This window comes from Panthera uncia, unplaced genomic scaffold (genome assembly GCF_023721935.1).
Source record: "Panthera uncia isolate 11264 unplaced genomic scaffold, Puncia_PCG_1.0 HiC_scaffold_2055, whole genome shotgun sequence".
NCBI lineage: Eukaryota > Metazoa > Chordata > Mammalia > Carnivora > Felidae > Panthera > Panthera uncia.
The window spans coordinates 1-14,985 of NW_026058751.1; the positions used below are offsets into that span (position 1 = coordinate 1).

The 14,985-nt window shown below is 43.7% G+C and overlaps 2 long non-coding RNA genes across 3 annotated transcripts; one reads left to right on the plus strand and one right to left on the minus strand.

The window, feature by feature from the left end:
* Window positions 1-6: 6 nt before the first annotated feature.
* Window positions 7-12,899, minus strand: LOC125917591 (uncharacterized). 2 transcript variants are annotated; one of them, XR_007456235.1, is made up of 5 exons: window positions 12,242-12,899; window positions 7,052-7,174; window positions 6,478-6,667; window positions 2,074-2,130; window positions 7-520 (listed from the first exon to the last, which is right to left on the minus strand). It is a non-coding gene; the product is annotated as an uncharacterized LOC125917591 (long non-coding RNA). The 2 variants fall into 2 exon arrangements; XR_007456234.1 differs by lacking the exons at window positions 7-520; window positions 2,074-2,130 and having other exon boundaries at window positions 3,654-6,667; window positions 12,242-12,892.
* Window positions 1,558-5,900, plus strand: LOC125917592 (uncharacterized). The gene is made up of 3 exons (XR_007456236.1): window positions 1,558-1,643; window positions 5,310-5,428; window positions 5,816-5,900. It is a non-coding gene; the product is annotated as an uncharacterized LOC125917592 (long non-coding RNA).
* Window positions 12,900-14,985: the final 2,086 nt, after the last annotated feature.

Sequence of the window (14,985 nt, forward strand, 5' to 3'; positions counted from 1 at the left end):
TTTTTTTTTTTTCAGCAAGAGTTTCAAGACCGCTTTCTTGGGGAAGGAATACTCGTTTCCTCAAATATTGCTGGGACCACTGGATATCCACCTGGCCGTTCCTCACAGAAGATACCAAATTAACTCCAATTTATCCCCAAAATTAACTAAAAATAGACCTAAATGTAAGCGTTAAAACTCTATAAAATTCCTAGAAGCAAATCTAGGAGTAAATTTTCTTGACTTTGGCTTAGAGAAAACCTTATAAAATAAAATGCCAACAGAGAAGGGATGACAGAAGGAAAACATAAATTGGACTTCACCAAATTGAAAACTTTCTTTCTTTGACATAAAAAAAAAGGGGGGCTCCTGGGTGGCTCAGACGGTTAAGCATCCGACTTCAACTCAGGTCACGATCTCGCAGTCCGTGAGTTCGAGCCCCGCGTCGGGCTCTGGGCTGATGGCTAGGAGCCTGGAGCCTGCTTCAGATTCTGTGTCTTCCTCTCTCTCTGCCCCTCCCCTGTTCATGCTCTGTCTCTCTCTGTCTCAAAAATAAATAAACGTTACAAAAAATTTAAAGTTAAGAAAAAGAAAAAAAAAAGGAACAGAATGAGAGAACATTTGAAATCACATATCTCCGGAACAACTTGCTTCTACATATGTAAGAAATGTTTACAAGTCAGTAATTAAAGGAGAACCTAACTTTTACTTATTTCTTCAACCCAACTTTCAAAAAATGGGCAAAGGATCTGAATAGACAGGCTTCCAAAGAAAATATACAAATGGCCAAAAATCACATGAAAAGATACTCAGTATTATTGCCCACAAGGGAAATGCAAAGTCAAACCACAGTGAAATACCCCTTCATAGTATGATGGCTAAATTTGAAAAGGCAGAGATTAAGTGTTGGCAAGGATGTGAAAAAGTTGGAACCACCCGTCAAATACTGCTGGTAGAAGTAAAAATGGTGTGGTCTCTTTGGAAAACAGGATGGCCCTTTTTCAATATGCTAAATACAGTGTCACCATATGAGCCAGCAATCCCTTCCTAGTTTTATACCCAAGAGAAATGAACACCCATGTCTACCAGAATTGATACATGAATGTCCATAATCTCATTATTCATAATAGCTCAAAGGTGTTAACAACTCAAATGTTCATCAACTGACAAATGGAAAAATAAAAATGTACATCCATAAAATAGTGTGTCATTTGGCAACAAAAAGGAATGAAATACCAATACATGCTACAGCATAGATAAACCTTGAAAAGTAGTACACTAAGTGGAAGAAGGCTGTCAGGAAAGGTCACATACTGTATCATTCAATTCATGTGAAAAAGGGTGGGTAGGCAAATGTATAGGATTTACAACTCTGTGAATATACTAAAACCATTGGTTTGTAGCCTTCCGTAGGTGAATTATATGTCATATGAGTTTACTAAAGTGGATATATCCTGAAATTTCTTGTAGGATTTAAAGCTTCTCACTTCTTACATGATCCCATGCCATAAATAGGTTAGGAATACTACTATGTGTTGTGACCATTCCACAGGTATAACAATAGAACCTATCGAGTGGATGCTATTAATTGGGAGGAGACTCCCAGAAGTACGTTTAAGAAATCAGGTGGTGAGGAAATCACCTTCATAGACTACTACAAGGAGGTAGGAAATGTCCTGTCCTTCAATGTATTTAAATCTCATTTTGTTCTTATTATGTAGTCAAATATATGTCTCCTAAAAATACATGTGCAATATAGAGTCCTGTATGTTAGATTATAATAATATAACATCATCTATTAACCTATAACATATATATAATCTATTATAAAATTTCTGCTTAGTGGTATTGTAACTTGACAGATCTATTATCCATGCATTCGAGTGCCTCATACATAGGGTAATGTCACATGATTAGAATGGCTCCAATATGGCCTCTCCCGTGGGCCTAAGAGGAGGCTATGGTACTTTGAAACATGTTGATGGATCATTGGGTAGAAAATATGGCAAGACTTCATATGTGACCACTTTCCTTATATAGAAGTTTGAGCCCTATAGAATTTGGTTTGAAAAGAAGAAACAAATGACCAGTTACCATCTGGAAAGATGTCAGCTGTGTGCCGAATGTCAGAACTCATGGATTCCTCAATCTCTGTTCACAAAGACATAAGTAAACTTAGCTTGGTGCACAAAGATACACTAGTTGAGGAGATTAGTTTTCTAGCTTTGGCAGATGAGAGAAAGGAATTACAGATATCTGTAGCAAATGGAAAGAACTCACAAATATATTTTTAAAAAACAGCTTGTATTTTTATACTGGAATCCAAACCATGGCTACTTGGAACCACCAAGGCTACACAGCCTTCTGGCAGCCCTTCAAGGGGATGGTGCTATTACATTATCCTCACTTGTGCTTCATACTTAGTTCTTGTTCATTCAATCCAAAAAAGCACTTAATGAGTGCCCATTACACATCTTGGGTATACATTGGTAAGACCACTGAGTTGTCTGTTCTTAAGGAACTTGCATCCTTACAGCAGGAAGAGAGACGGCAGACAAGACTGTTCTAAGGGTTATGAGGGATATATCTAGATAATTAAAATTGAGAGGTATTATGGACGGTGTCTGGTGGTTCAGAGTAGGTGGTCATGGAAAGCTCTGAGAAGCTGGTATGTGAATGTCTGAAAGGAGCAAGCTGTGTGCAAATGAGGGAGAAGAGAAAAGACCCCACTTTCCAGATGGGCGAGATGTATCCAGATCCCAAACAAGGCTAGATTATTCTGTGAAGAAGTGCACATGGTTGCGGGGAGGACATCCTTGGGTTGTAGGATATGAAATGAGAGGATGAAGTGGGGGCCACATTGTATAAAGTTCTGTCCACTGAGACAAATGAGATATTGTCAGATGTTCTACAGATGGATGAAGTGATATATTTTATTTTACAGATATGTGTCTAATTACAAGGAACGGGCTGTATGTGGGTAAAAAGGGAGGCAGAGACATCAGTGAGGAGGTGGCTAAGTCACTTTAGGTCAATGATAATGGTGACCGGGATTAGGGTGGGAGTGGTAGGAAGTGAGTGGATGTCAGAGTCATTTACTACAACGGGGGAGTCGGTGTGAGAAGATTGGGGACTTTGGGGTTGACTTAGGCTCTGATGGAGGTGGTAGATGGAGATACCTGGCTGATATTTGCTTGTTCATTCTCCAAATTTGACCTCAAATGTCATTGATTGAGAAGAGCCATGCTGGGTATCCAGAGTACATCCACCCCACCCCCACACCAACCTGCAACCTCAGGCCTCTGTGGGGTCCCCCTGTTCTGTTGTGCTCTTGCATTTCATAGCATCTATCCCAATTCGGAATTCTGTATTTGAGTGGTTATTTTATGAATCTCTCCCCTCTCTGTAGACAGAGTTCCACCAGGGCATGACAATGTTGGTTTTGCTCCTTGTAAATACCTCTCCTGTCTCATACCATGACTAGCACATAGAAGTTGAAATATATATAGGTTGTAGTAAATTCACACATGCTGGCATCACAGAGCAGCAGGTTTGGGAATAATTAGGAGGATTTGTCACATGAAGACAACCTACCTTCTTGGCACGAGTTGATAGGCAGGAGCCTTGGATGTAAAAGAAACCTAAGACTGTGGTTTCAGCAGGTTTAATTGAGGAAAAAAAAAAAACAGATGGGCTGAAATATTTGAAACGATTTGGGTCATCTTGGGATGCCCTGGTGGGAACTCAGTCTAATGACAGATGGCAATTTATTTGTTCTGTTGTCATGAGATCTAGAAAAATCCTGGAATCGATCGATGAGCCCTTAGAAGGAAAGTACAATCCTGGCCTTCCAAAAAGGTTTCCTAATGCTGCAAAGAAGGACCACAGAACTCCTGTTTAGGTGCAGAAGTTGATGTTGGAGGAGGAGATCCTTCTAGGATGTTGCATGGCAGCTATGGGAAATAAGAGGCGTGTTTCCCAAAGTTTTTGACAGGAAGAATAGCTCGTCCAAAGGTTTTGATAGATGAGGCCCTAAAAGGATGCCATGATTCTACACACATGTAGACACCTGCACAAGCTTGGGCCTTAAGACTCTAGAACCAGGAAAATGGGGGTGAATCCCAGCTGTCTTTCAAATAACTAAAGACCACTCTAAGGGTGAAAAAAAACCATGTATAGTCTGCAATGAGATCATACGAATGAAAACTAATAGTTCAGCTTAAGAGAAAAAGAGCCATGAACACTGGATGTGAAGTTTTGTCGCGGGTAGGAACTCCTTTGAAGTTCTCGGGATGTTTAGCAGTCAGATAAAACCAGAATTGATGTGGCTAAATTCCTACTGATGAGGACCTTCCTGATCGGCATGGAAGGATCTATGAAGAACCATTGCTGTGTGTTGGAGAGTAAAGGCAGTTTGTGGCATGGAAATTGCAGCCCAGGGGTAGGATGTCTTGGCAAATATCTCTTCCTCCTGGAAGCAGGGACTGAGAGTTTAGGAGAAATGATGCAAGAGGCATGTTGGGAATAGATGTGGAGTTCCAACTCTAAAAAGTTGACTGGGTTTGTTGCCCACCCCTTCGTTTGGGAATCGTCTTGAAAGTTCTCAAGTATGTTTGAGGAATCTTTAAGACAGTGCTGTAGTGAGAAATACAGATCCTAAGAGTCTGTCATACATTTACTTATATGTAGTGAAAGGATCGTACAATGACCCCCAATATAATGTCTGTGAGCATCCCGCTCTCCTTGGCTACGTGTGTTGACAGAGAACAAAAGAGGCCATCTGCGGGACGTCTAACTAAGAGAATATTAAGAGAATCTTTGATGCGTTCTTAACCTTGAGGAAACCGTATCACCAGCACACCCCCAGGCCTCTGTTGGTGACCCCAAAATGCACTTCTGTACATATTTATGTGACTCTGCTGAGGCTTCACTGATAGTTACAGCAGTGTTCTTTCTTGTTTCTGTTGAGCAGCAACATGGTCTAGTGGTCACTGCCCTAACTCAGCCACTTTTGGTCAGCAAAGGCAAATGGAAAAAGAGCCAACAGGACACGCCCCATGAGCCTATAATGCTGGTTCCTGAGCTATGCTACCTGACAGGTACTACAGATTTGTGCAGTCTTCAGAGAAGTCCACCCCTTTTGAGCCCCAGGTGTTAGGATGTAGAAGTACCAGCGTTTCATAATACTCCATATGGCCCAGAGCTGCATTCTCTCTGCTGGTTCTTCCTCTTGCAGGTGCAGTGGTCAAGGCTTCTCTCGTTTACACGAGAGAGTTTACACTATTCTTGCTTCTTTAGCTATATCTTTTCTAAACTTTGTTTTTGGAAAGGTCTAACAGATGAAATGCATAAAGACTACAGAGTGAAGAGAGACATGGCTATGCATACAAGGTTGGATCCAGAAAAAAAGGCAGCATGAATTACAAAGATTCATGAATATTGTACAAAAGTAAGTGTTATTTTTCTCTGTGTGTGTGTGTGTGTGTGTGTGTGTCCTGAAGCGGAGACTGCGTAGAACCCCTGGCATCTCACATGCTCCAACTAAAATGTGACAGTTGGGACGAAAACGATACCTTGGAGGGAACAACTCTATTTTTTTCTGTCAGTGCAAAATTAGGGGAAGTCTGGGGGGGGAGAATAATATAGAAAGATCCTAAGACCCTGCGCAAATGTGAGAGCGAAGACCTCATGATTTCAGGGTACCAGGGACCTTCTTTGTACCATGTCAGCACAGAGGACAATACAAGACATCTTTAGATTAGAGGAGAATTTTATAAGTGGATCATTGCCTTTGCTTACTTCATTTCGATTGATTTGTGGACATTTTAACTTTCAGAAATAAGAGTGCACAAAAGGAACTCCAACTTTGGGATTTGAAATTTGACCCCAACTTCGTGTCCTTCTCAGGAAGAATTATGAAAGAAGTAAGAATTCTTCAAAGAAGCAGAGCGGTAAGACCATTTCAAAGTGGCCATGTTTCTTTATCTCTCTTTTTCTCAGCTTCTTTTTCCATAATTTTATCTTCTAATTCACCTATTCTCTCCTCTGCCTCTTCAATCCGAGCTGTAGTCACTTCCATTTTATTTTGCAGCTCATTTATAGCATTTTTTAGCTCCTCCTGACTGTTTCTTAGTCCCTTGATGTCTGTAGTAATAGATTCTCTGCTGGCCTCTATACTTTTTGTCAAGCCCAGCGATTAATTTTATGGCTATTATTTTGAATTCATTTTCTGCTATATTGCTTACATCGTTTTTGATCAGTTCGTAAGCTGTCGCTACTTCCTGGAGTTTGTTTTGAGGAGAATTCCTCCGTTTGGTCATTTTGGCTAGTCCCTGGAGTGGCGCGGAACTGCAGGGCTCTTCCTCTGTGCTGTCTGGAGTAACTTGAGTTGGTGGGCGGGGCCGCAGTCAGACCTGATGTCTGCCCCCAGCCCACCGCTGAGGCCACAGTCAGACTGGCGTGTACCTTATCTCCCCCTCTCCCAGGAGCAGGACTCACTGTGGAGTGGTGTGGCCTCTGTCTGGGCTACTTGCACACTGCCAGGCTTGTGGTGCTGCTTCGATGGGATCTGGCGTATTAGCCGGGGTGGGTCTGCAAGGTGCACAGGGGCGGGAGGGGCAGGCTCAGCTCGCTTTGACTTCGGTGGTCCGCTTTGGAGGGGCCTAGTGGCAACGGGAGGGAGACAGACCTGTCAGAGGGACGGATCCGCATAAGCACAGCGTTGGGTGTTTGCGCGGTGCAAGCAAGTTCCGTGATGGGAACCGGCTCCCTTTGGGATTTTGGCTGGGGGGTGGGCGAGGGAGACGGCACTTCCAGCGCCTTTGTTCCCTGCCAAGCTGAGCTCCGTTGTCCGGGGCTCAACAACTCTCCCTCCCGCTCTCCAAGCACAGCAGTTGACTTATAACATTCCAGATATTAAGTCCCACTGGCTGTCAGAACACACTCCATCCGGCCCCTCCGCTTTTGCAAGCCAGACTCGGGGGCTCTGCCTTGCCGGGTGGGCTGGCTGCCCACCGCCCTGGCTCCCTCCCGCCAGTCCGTGTAGCACGCACCGCCTCTCCACCCTTCCTACCCTCTTCCGTGGGCCTCTTGTCTATGCTTGGCTCCGGAGAGTCCGTTCTGCTAGGCTTCTGGTGGTTATTGGGGTAAATTAGGCAGATGTGGGTGGAATCTAAGCGATCAGCAACCAATCCTTCTGAAATACAAGCAATTGTCAGGGAATACTATGAAAAATTATAGGCCAACAAACGGGACAACCCGGAAGAAATGGACAAATTCCTAAGCACCCACACACTTCCAAAACTCAAACAGGAAGAAATAGAAAACTTGAACAGACCCATAACCAGCGAAGAAATTAGATCAGTTATCAAAAATCTCCCAAAAAATAAGAGTCCAGGACCAGATGGCTTCCTTTGGGGAATTCTATCAGACATTTATAGCAGAGATAATACCTATCCTTCTCAAGCTGTCCCAAAATATAGAAAGGGAAGGAAAGCTTCCAGACTCATTCTATGAAGCCAGCATCACTTTGATTCCCAAACCAGACAGAGACGCAGCAAACAAAGAGAACTACAGGCCAATATCCCTGATGAATATGGATGCAAAAATTCTCAACAAGATACTAGCAAATCGAATTCAACAGCATTTAAAAATAATTATTCACCATGATCAAGTGGGATTCATTCCTGGGCTGCAGGGCTGGTTCAACATTTGCAAATCAATCAATGGGATACATCACATTAATAAAAGCAAAGATACGAACCATATGGTCCTGTCAATCGACGCAGAAAAAGCATTTGACAAAATCAGCATGCTTTCTTAATAAAAAAACCTCGAGAAAGTCGGGACAGAAGGAACATACTTAAACATCCTAAAAACCATTTATGAAAAGCCGACAGCTAATATCATCCGCAATGGGGAAAAACTGAGAGCTTTCCCCCTGAGATCAGGAGCACCACAGGGATGTCCACTCTCACCACTGTCGTTGAACATAGTGTTGGAAGTGCTACCATCAGCAATCTGACAACACAAGGAAATCAAAGGCATCCAAATTGGCAAAGATGAAGTCAAGCTTTCACTTTTTGCAGATGACATGATATTCTACATGGAAAACCCAACAGACTCCACGAAAAGTCTGCTAGAACTGACACATGAATTCAGCAAAGTCGTAGGATAGAAAATTAATGTGCAGAAATCAGTTGCATTGTTATACACTAATAATGAAGCAACAGAAAGACAAATAAAGTGACTGATCTCATTCACAATGGCACCAAGAATCATAAAATACCTAGGAATTAACCTAACCAAAGGTGTCAAAGATCTGTATGCTGAAAACTATAGAAAGCTTAGGAAGGAAATTGAAGACGATACAAAGAACTGGAAAAACATTCCATGCTCATGGATTGGAAGAATGAAATTGTTAAAATGTCAATACTACCCAAAGCAATCTACATATTCAAAGCAATTCCAATCAAAATTGCACCAGCATTCTTCTCCAAGCTAGAACAAGCAATCCTAAAATTTGTATGGAACCACAAAAGACCCCGAATAGCCAAAGTAATATTGAAGAAGAAAACCAAAATGGGAGGCGTCACAATCCCAGACTTTAGCCTCTACTACAAAACTGTAATCATCAAGACAGTATGGTATTGGCACGAAAACAGACACATAGACCGATGGAATAGAATAGAGACTCCAGAATTGGACCCACAAATGTATGGCCAACTCATCTTTGACAAAGCAGGAAAGAATATCCAATGGAAAAATGACAGTCTCTTTAACAAATGGTGCTGGGAGAACTGGACAGCAACATGCAGAAGAATGAAACAAGAGAACTGTCTTACACCATTCACAAAAATGAACTCACAATGGATAAAGGACCTGAATGTGAGACAGGAAACCGTCAAAACCCTAGAGGAGAAAGCAGGAAAAAACCGCTCTGAACTCTCAGCTGCAGCAATTTCTTCCTTGACACATCTCCAAAGACAAGGGAATTAAAAGCACAAATGAACTATTGGGGCCTCCTCAAGATGAAAAGCTTCTACACTGCATGGAAACAATCAACAAAACTAAAAGGCAACCGATGGAATGGAAAAGATATTTGCAAATGACCTATCAGACAAAGGGCTAGTTTCCAAAATCCATAAAGCACTCACCAAACTCCACACCCGAAAAACACATTCTCCAGTGAGGAAATGGGCAGAAGACATGAACAGACACTTTTCCAAAGAAGACATCCAGATGGCCAACAGGCACATGAAAAGATACTCAATGTCACTCCTCATCAGGGAAATACAAATCAAAACCACACTGAGATATCACCTCACGACAGTCAGAGTGGCTAAAGTGAACCCATCCAGAGACTATAGATGCTGGAGAGGATGCGGGGAAATGGGAATCCTCTTGCACTGTTGGTGGGAATGCAAACTGGTGCAGCCACTCTGGAAAACAGTGTGGAGGTTCCTCAAGAACGTAAAGATAGATCTACCCTATGACCCAGGAAGAACACTGCTAGGAATTTACCCAAGGGATACAGGAGTGCTGATGCATAGGGGCTCTCGTACCCCAATGTTTCTAGCAGCACTTTGAACAATAGCCAAATTATGGAAAGAGCCTAAATGTCCACCAACTGATGAATGGATAAAGAGACTGTGGTTTATATACACAATGGAATACTACTTGGCAATGAGAAAGAATGAAATATGACCTTTTGTAGCAACGTGGATGGAACTGGAGAGTGTTACGCTAAGTGAAATAAGTTATTCAGAGAAAGACAGATACCATATGTTTTACTCCTATGTGGATCCTGAGAAACGTAACAGAAGACTATGGGGGAGGGGAAGGAAAAAAAAGTTAGGGAGGGAGTCAAACCATAAGAGACTCTTTAAAACTGAGGATAAACGGAGAGTTGATGGAGGGTGGGAGGGAGGGGAAAGTGGGTGATGGGCTTTGAGGAGGGCACCTTTTGGGATGAGCACTGAGTGTTGTATGGAACCAATTTGACAATGAATTTCATATTTAAAAAAGAAAAGACTCCACCAAACCACTGCTAGAACTGTTACATGAATTCAGCAAAGTCACAGGGTATGAAACCAATGTACAGAAATCAATTGCATTCTATACACCAATAATGAAGCAGAAGGAAGAGAAATTAAGGAATCTATCCCATTAACAATTGCATCCCAAACCATAAGATACATAGGAATAAACGTGTCCAAGGAGGTAAAAGATCTGTACGCTAAAAAGTATTGAGAGCTGATGAAGAAATTGAAGAAGACACAAAGAATTGGAATGACATTCCACGCTCATGGATTGGAAGACAAAATACTGTTCAAATGTTGATACTCCTCAAAGCTATCTACAGCCTCAATGCAATCCCTATCAAGTAACATTAGCATTCTCCACAGAGCTAGAACAAACAATTCTAAAATATGTATGGAACCGGAGAAGACCCCGAATAGTTCAAGTGATGTTGAAAAAGAAAACCAAACACGGAAGCATCACAATTCCAGACCTCAAGCTATGTTACAAAGCTATAATCACTAAGAGAGTATGGTACTGGCACAAACACAGAGACATACATGAATGGAACAGAATAGAGAACCCAGAAATGGACTCACAAGTGTATAGCCAAGTCATGTTTGACAAAAGAGGAAAGAATATCCAATGGAAAAAGACAGTCTCTTCAGCAAATGGTATTGGGAAAATAGGATAGTGACATGCAGAAGAATGAAATGGGACCGCTTACCTACTATACACAAAAATGAACTCAAAATGGATGAAAGAGCTAAATGTGAGACAGAAAACCATCACAATCCTAGAGGAGAAAACAGGCAACAGCCTCTTGACCTCAGCCACAGCAACGTCTTAATAGACATGTTTCAGGAGAGAAAGGAAACAAAAGCAAAAAACAAAAACAAAACAAACAAACAAACAAACAAAAAACTCTTGGGACCTCATCAAGATAAAAAAAGCTTCTGCACGGCAACAGAAACAACCAACAAAACTGAGGGAATCAGAGAAGGTATTTGCAAATGACATATCAGATAAAGGGTTAGTTTCCAACATCTGTAAAGAACTACCAAACTCAACACCCAAAAAACAAAGAATTCAGGGAAGAAATGGTCAAAAGACATGAACAGACGTTTTTCCGAAGAAGACAACCAGATGGCTAACAGACACATGAAAAGAGGCTCAACAGCAGTCATCATCAGAGAAATACAAATCAAAAGCAGAATGAGATACCACCTCACACCTGTCAGCATGGCTCAAATTAACGACGCAGGTAACAATAGATGTTGGCGGGGATGCGGAGAAGGGGGAACACTTTTGCCCTGTTGGTGGGAATGCAAACTAGTGCAGCCACTCCGGAAAACAGTATGGAGGCCTGCCAAAAAATTAAAAAGAGAGCTACCCTACGTCCTAGCAATTGCATGATTAGATATTTATCCAAAGGATACAGGAGTGCTGATTCAAAGGGGCACATGCATCCCAGTGTTTATAGTGGCACTATCAATAATAGCCAAATTATGGAAGGAGCCAAGGTGTCCAGTGACTGATGAATGGATAAAGAAGATATAGATATATACATCTATATAGATCTATATACATCTATATAGATATATATAGATATATAGATATCTGTCTATATATACATACATATATATGTAGATATATATACATCTATATATATATCTATATATATATATCTGTCTATATATATATAAGTCAGTCAGAGAAAGACAAATATCATATGATTTCACTCATGTGTGGAATCTAACAAAATAGATGAACATAGGAGAATGGAAGGAAAAATAAGGTAAAAACAGAGATGAAGACAGTCCATAAGTGACTTGATTAACTCTTCACACACTGAGGACTGTTGGAAGGGTGTTGGGTAGAGGGATGTACTAAATAGGTGATGAGCATTAGGGAGGGCACTTGGTGTGGATGACCACTGGGTGTTCTATGGAAGTGATAAATCATTAAATTCTATTACTGAAACCATTATTACACTATATGTTAACCAACTTGGTTTAAAAAAAAAAAACTTTAAAAAGATGATTACAGACAGAGTACATTTGAAGCCCAGAGGGAGAACACATGTATTCTATTAAAAGACGCTACTATTATATTAAAAGAACAAAACAAGGCTTCGCACATCCTTGCTTTGTCTTTCTGATTTCATACCTCCCACTCTAAGTCTACAAAGCAGCAGGTATAAGCCAGCTGTTCCCAGAAACCCTCTCCCATTGATTCCTACCTGAGTGCAGTTCCCTATCTGACGACTATTCATCATCGGTTCCAGAGTCAGACAGGCTCTCCAACACCCAATCTTTAGAGACACAAGCATGAGCAAGCAGGTTATTAGAGACAGGGGCTCCACCATTCCTGTAACTCCCTCTGAGGCCATGCTGGCTCAGCCGGCATCACTTGCCCTTCCTCTGGGTCCTCAGACCTTCCCTGGGCTTGGCAAAGGCAGAGCCCTTCCACAAGGCATTGACCACAGTTGCAAACCTTCAAGCAAGAGAAAGGATCCCCCTTCATCTGGTACTTCCCCAGCTGCACTGGATCATGATAGCTCTCACCCGCACAAGAAGGTGCCACCTGCGCAAGCTGACATTCCAACGGTTACAGACAGACATAGGGTTTGGCGGGTTCCACGAGCAGACCCTGTGCCCGGCTCAGAGCAGCTGCCCAGAAGAACCCTCTGTGAGGGTGGAAATGTTCTGCGTTGTAAACATGCGTCTGCCGGGCACCAGAAACGTGGCTAGTGCGGCTAATGGCTATGTGGCAAGTGGCTTCTGCCCTGGATAGCACAGCTTTAGGATGTACACATGAGGAAGACGTGACCTCCCAGTCCTGGAGGTTTCTGCAGAGGAGCTTGCTGGCCTGATCTGATCATTCATTTGTAGGTTCTCCCTGGGCTCATACATATGTGGCAGCCACTGCGTGAGGCCCTGGGGACACTTAGAGTAGGAGGTCAACACCCAGGTCTTAGGGGAATCCTGGCAGGGGCACATTATAAACAGAGTAAAGAGCATGATATCCCCACACTCATGCTGGATGTAATCAGAGCAGCGGGGCAGAGGGGGAGCACCTCGCTGTCTTCAGGAGCCGATGCTTCTCATTCTGATCTGGACTAGTGCCTGGGCAGACAGCTAGCATAGTGTGGGGCCCAACAGGCCTGGGTGAGCTCAGGAGGGACCTTTCCACCCCTAAACGAGTTCCCAGCCCAAGGCTGTGAACAGCAGGCGTTTATTGGGGCCAAACATGGGCTGCATAGAGCTGAGCCCCCGGGGGACAAGCAATGATGGAGACGCTGTCGGTGCCCTTGCAGTGACCATCCAGAGCTATGGCTCCTGTGCCCATGAGTGGAAGGAAGGTCAGAGACAGTATTTGGACCTGACAGTTCCCATACCTTTCAGACAAACTCTCACACTGATGTCCTCGGGCCAGGAAAGAACACAGCAAGGACCACCTCCACTCTGGGATCAGCCCCCACCACTTTGCTGAGCTCCCTGTGCACTGGAACCTGTGCCCCTCTCACCTCCTCTGCAACTGGAATGTTCTACAGCTGCCCTGGTCACATGGGATGAGATCCCTTTTGAATGAATGTGTTTCCAGCCAGACAACCCTTGGCCAACAGTGTGTAGACAAGGACTGGCTGTCAGGTGACGGCCAGAAGCAGGTGAAAAGTAAAAACTCGTCCCTCCTGGCCCAGGTGGATCGGGCCTGGAAACGTACTTGTGTCTGGCATGACCCTGGTTCCATCCCTGCTGGTGTGTCCCAGGTGGGAGAACAGGAGACTTGACTCCATTGTCTGCTCCTCCCCAGTGTCCACCAATGAAAGAGTCTGGTAGATGGAGAAGAGGCTGGCACAGGAAGGACGCCCCTCTCCCCAGGCTTTTAGGAAGATGTCCATACGGTGCTCTCACCCGGCATGCCGGCTCGTCCTGCCTCATCCCACCCAGAAGGAGCCCAAATGTCATCCTCGGTGAGGACAAGGCTGGGCCCAGGTGCTGATGCTACACTGATTCAAATAATCCTGCCACCGTGGTGTCCCCTCCCACCCTCACATAGCCTGGATGTCCTTCATGTCTTCCCTCTGCAACCCATCAATATTTCCCGCTTAACATCTAGTCCAAGACCTTGGAGCGTGCTCTCACCCTTTCAAGCTGAAGTATTTGAAGGAGCAAGGGCCCTTAGAGCCTGGCTGCTGGTTTCATTCCTGCATTTGACCACACACAGCAGGCATTAACTTCCACACCCCTGGGATACCAAGATCTTGAGAGAAAGGATTTCTAGAAGCTGGAGGATCCTCTTCTCAGATGCCCTCCAGAACTGGGTGTGGCACACGCCTGCACCAGGGGCCACCTGCCCCAGCCCTCCAGCTAGGAGGGGGAGGATTTCCTTCTCAGGCTCCTTGAATCTCCTTTTTGGAAAGGATAGGAGGGGCAGGAAGGCAGTAACCCTGGGGCAATTATCTCTTTACTGCTGAAGTATGATGGAGCAAGGACTCTGGGATCACTCTAGTCTCAGCACTGGCGGGTGCCCCACACAAGGAGGATCAGGAGCAAGGACTGAAATTATTACTGATGACGACCTCAGCCTAGAAATTCAGGGTCTGCCTCAGAAAGTAGAGGCGTGAGAGAAAGTACTAGGAATTGGGGGTTAAAGGGCCTCGTCTCCCCGTCCAGCCCCCATCCCCACAGCCCGTGCCAACCCCTCCATGATTCATCACTTCCATAAGCTTCCTTTCCTCAGAGGCCAATTAGATACCATGAGGGCTCCTTCTCCTTAATCAGGATCGATCCAAGTGCCCTGAAGGCAATGCAACAGCCTCCTCAGAGTTGAGGTCTACCTTGAACTGAAGTCATGATTCACAGAATCCTATGGATTCTGAAAACATATTTCCCTTTCAGAATCCTGTGAATGTTTTCCTGGCTATTAGTAGGACTTTTTTCAGCCTAAACAAGCTATGTTTGGTGTATAATATACTAACTA